The following is a 4989-nucleotide window of genomic DNA, read 5'->3' as shown; positions in this document are numbered from 1 at the left end:
ATAAATAATAAGTCTGTTATCCCTTCAGGTATCTCCTGCATTTGTGAGAGGTTCCCACACTCATATGAGGGTTATGTGATCTATTGCTGGTGTTTTCTTAAATACTTGGGTATTTCTTATGACCACTCCTAAGGTGTAGTTCACAGTGTTTTTGAAAGGAGGACGAGTTAATGCCTGGCTTCCACATAGAAAGTTAAGTCCCAGGGGTGAACAAGGTGTCCCTGGAAAGAAAGTTTTGTTTATAATTGTTGGGGACCCTCCAATGGGAACTACTTCAGTAGGGGCCAAGTTTGACAGTGTCTCCAATGCAGCCTCCTGACCTTAAGATTCCTAATTCAGTTTGAATCATTGACTCTACTTCTGGGTTTTGACCATTCCAAAAGCAGTTGGTCTAACTTATTCTATTTATTTATGGCACTACATGGATGGCATTTGCCCAACTCACAAATGCTGAGCAAGGACTATGCAAATTAAGATAAGGAAAACATCTACAGATATTTGAATTCTGAGTGATGAAAACCCTTCATTTGAGTGACTGTAATTCTAAAATTGTAAGAAAATATTCAAACAAGATTAAATATTATATAACAGTTATATAAGTTCTTATTTTGAACATTAAGTACAGACTTTTTTAAACAGATATTTACTTTATCCCCTACATACCCAATAATTGAAAATTGAATGTATAGTTGGTTGGATCAATTGATTAGAACAAGTAGGGTAATTACAAGTCTCTGTCCAGCTAAGAAAATCTACAATATTCTGTAAAGTGCTTATTGTTTTCTTTAGTTATTGTCGGTTTTTTTTTTTTTTTTTAGAGAGAGTGTACACAAGTGGAGGAGGGATGGGGAGGGGCAGAGAGAGAGCAGGAATCCCAATAAGCTCCATGCTCAGCCCAAGGCTTCCTGTGGGGCTTGATCCCAGGATCCTGGGATCATGACTTGAGCTGAATTAAAGAGTTGAACACTGACTGAGCCACCCAGGCACCCCTTCAGATATTGTCTTGAAATGACTGGGTCCAGCTCTTTGTTTAAGTCTGAGTATTCTGGATCCTATGTTGGTGTGCTAATTTCTACACGTGTGGTAATAAACATGTTTTATAATACATTTTTTAGCACTAAGATTCTTTTCTGATTGAGCAGAAATATAGACAATAAAACATTTCCTGTGTAACATCATGAAACAAATCTTCCTCTACCCCTCAGAGGTATTATTATGTAAATGCTTCATGCCAGGTACAACCAAAAGTCTCTATACATTGCAAATTGAAGGGAGTTTTCATATTAATCAATTAGCTTTGCCAGTGTGGAAAATAAAACATATGTTAGGTGACCTATTATTACATCTTAAGGACTAAATTTCAAAGTTAACATAATTATAAATCCTCCTATAAAATAAACTGTGTAGCTTTTGAACAGTGCTAAGCTCTTCATTGCATCAATGAATAACAGCTTTAAGCATGGCACCTGCAATGATATACTTGATTTAATGTGTTGGAATATACATATGAATTATGGATTATGGGCTACACACCTTCTTTCTCAGACTTGGTTTACATAACATCATAGTTTAGTGAGAGCTACACAAAATGTAGTTATGGTGACTGTAAGTATTATAGAAATATTCAATGTTTTTCATATAATCATGAACATTTTTAGTGATAACTCTTATCATATGTGGAATGTTAAATATTACCAAATTTGGGAAATACTATGGATCAATGAAATAAAAACAAACTGCTGACATGCCTGATGCCATTTGTACACCACGCACAGTGTAACAAGAATCCTATTCATGGTGCTTTTCAATTTCTCATTCTTTTTTTGTCACTAAAATTTATAATTCCTTATTTGCTATTAAATGTATTAAAAAATAAAAACTATAGTAAAATAACCTTTAATAATTTAAAATGTACATTATATATTTAAACTTTAAGAGTGATAGCAATGACATATTTTACTTTATGATGCATTCTCAGCAAGGACACTATTCTTCAAAAATTTTTACTTAAATACTATCAAAATATAAATTTTCACATGATAATAAACAAATTTAGTAAAGATATGTACTCCCTAGGATAAAGAGTAATGAGAATTGTTTCTGCAGGCAGCTACCTAACCAACCCAATCTCCTATGCAGTTCTGTGTAGAACAGATAAAAAATTAACAAGTGTATATCCAAACACTGAGAATAAGATTCACCTTAGAAGAAAATGATTTCTCAGAAGCTGCCATGTTGGGGCAAAAATGGTCTAGGAAATTTAGGAGAGAATCAAACATATTCAACAAAAGAGAAAGAATTCATGTTAGATAAGGCAGAATTTTTTTCTCTGACAAAATTCTATAATAATGTACCTTACATGACAGGTACCTTCTCTCATTCAATCCCTACTTCAATCCTGCATGATGATAGTATAAGAACTGTTTTATCGAAAGTAAAATTTAGGCTCAGTAAACCCAAGTAACTTTCCTCAGATTATATAACCAGTAAGTAGTATTCAAATCTTGGTGTCTATTTTCAGTGACTGTGCTTTTGATTACTATTCTGTCTCAACTTTACTGGGTTCCAGAAAACCCCATTCACAATCCCCCTTGACAATAAAATCTGACTGTTGCATTTTTAGTAATGTTAGTTTAGCCAACTTAATGGCTAGTTATGTTAGAAACGGATCATTAACGTGACCCTTGGTAACCACTGGTGACCTCCAAGTACAAGTAAAGCTTCTTGTAATCACCCCATTGGGAGATCTTTGGATTATACTTTGTTTACTTCAGAGTTGGCTATTGCAAAATTCAAATATAATAACGCTGGGAGGCATAGTTGAGAAGGGCCTGTGTTTGACTTCCATGATTCGATAGTCTCTGTTTCCTGAACATACTAACCTCTATCTTGCCACAGGCCTTTGTATATGCTTTCCCACCTTCACAGCATACTGCTAACATGTTGTTCCCACCTGCAGCAATCTTTTCCCGTAGTTTCAGTGGTTAGTGATTGTCGTCCTTCTGGTCTCAGTGATATATTATCTCTTTAAAGAGGTTTTTCCTTACCATCATATCTGAAGTTACTTCCTGTCATATATTGTTTGTTTTCTATGTGGCATTTATTGTAGTTGAGAGCAATTATATTTATTTATGTCTCTACTTATTATCTGAAACTTCCAATAGAATATTACTTTCATGGAATAATAAATCATATCTAGCTTGCTCAGTACTCTATTCTCAAAGCCCATTACAGTACCATGTTTTCAAAAGTGATTTTTTAATAAATGAATGAGTTATAGGCAAGAAAAAAACCTCTGAATCTTTATAAATAATTCGGAATTATGACCTTTTATATTTATTTGGGACGATGATATTGCCTACATTTCTTATACTATGGCTAAGAAGATAACTTGTACATAGAGCACATTATAAACTCCAAGGTATTACACAAATGCTTAACAGTGACATCTACTTTAGGTATGGTTCTATAGCTTGTTTAAGAAAATTCTTGCTTTTTTGCAACAGGTTTGCTGCCACGGCGCAGGTGTCATGAAAACCGCCACTAAACCTAAACCAAAATGGGAAAGGAAAAGACTCACATCAACATCATCATCGTTGGACACATAGTTTTGGGCAAGTCTACCACTACTGGACATCTGATCTACAAATGTAGAGGGATCGACAAAGGAACTATCAAAAAATTTGAGAAGGAGGATGCTGAGATGGGAAAGGGCTCCTTCAAGTACGCCTGGGTCTTGGATAAGCTGAAAGCTGAATGTGAACATGGTATCACTATTGATATCTCCCTATGGAAATTCTAGACTAGCAAGTACTATGTACCATCATTTATGCCCCAGGACACAGAGACTTCATCAAAAATATGATTACAGGCACATCTCAGGCTGACTTTCTGTCCTGATTGTTGCTGCTGGTGTTGGCAAATTTGAAGCCAGTATCTCCAAGAATGGGCAGACCCATGAGCATGCCTTTCTGGCTTACACACTGGGCATAAAACAACTTACTGTTGGTGTGAACAAAATGGATTCTACTGAGCCATCCTACAGCCAGAAGAGATACAAGGAAATCGTTATGGAAGTCAGCACCTACATTTAGAAAACTGGCTACAATCCTGACACCATAGCATTTGTGCCAATTTCTGGTTGGAATGGTGACAACATGCTGGAGCCAAGTGCTAACATGCCTTGGTTCAAGGGATGGAAAGTCACTCGTAAAGATGGCAATGCCAGTGGAACCACACTGCTTGAAGCTCTGGATTGCATTCTGCCACCAACTCATCCAACTGACAAGCCTTTGCATCTGCCCTCCAGGATGTCTACAAAATTGGCGGTAATGGTACAGTCCTTGTGGGTCAAGTAGAGACAGGTGTTCTCAAACGTGGCGTTTTTGCTCTAGTCAATGTTACAACTGAAGTGAAGTCTGTTGAAATGCACCATGAAGCTTTGAGTGAGGCTCTTCCTGGGGACAATGTGGGCTTCAACGTCAAGAATGTATCTATCAAAGATGTTCGTCGAGGCAATGTGGCTGGTGATAGCAAAAATGACCCACCAATGGAAGCAGCTGGCTTCATAGCTCAGGTGATTATCCTGAACCATCCAGGCCAAATCAGTGCCGGCTCTGCACTGTGCTGGACTGTCACACAGCTCACGTTGCCTACAAGTTCGCTGAGCTGAAGAAGATTGACTGTTGTTCTGGAAAAAAGCTGGAAGATGGTCCCAAGTTCCTGAAATCTGGTGACGCTGCCTTCGTTGATATGGTTCCTGGCAAGCCCATGTGTGTTGAGAGCTTCTTTGACTATCCTCCTCTGGGTCGCTTTGCTGTTCGTGACATGAGACAGACGGTTGCTGTGGGTGTCATCAAAGCAGTGGACAAGAAGGCAGCTGGAGCTGGCAAGGCCACCAAGTCTGCCCAGAAAGCTCAGAAGGCTAACTGAATATTATCCCCAATGCTTGCCACCCCAGTCTTAATTAGAGGTGGAGGAGCGGTCTCA

The 4989-nt window shown here is 37.7% G+C and overlaps 1 pseudogene; it reads left to right on the top strand.

Annotated features, from left to right (window-relative positions):
- Nucleotides 1–3559: 3559 nt before the first annotated feature.
- On the top strand, nt 3560–4980 carry LOC115304673 (annotated as a pseudogene).
- Nucleotides 4981–4989: the final 9 nt, after the last annotated feature.

Source organism: Suricata suricatta, chromosome 10, assembly GCF_006229205.1.
Source record: "Suricata suricatta isolate VVHF042 chromosome 10, meerkat_22Aug2017_6uvM2_HiC, whole genome shotgun sequence".
NCBI lineage: Eukaryota > Metazoa > Chordata > Mammalia > Carnivora > Herpestidae > Suricata > Suricata suricatta.
This window is presented reverse-complemented; position numbering and strand designations above follow the sequence as displayed.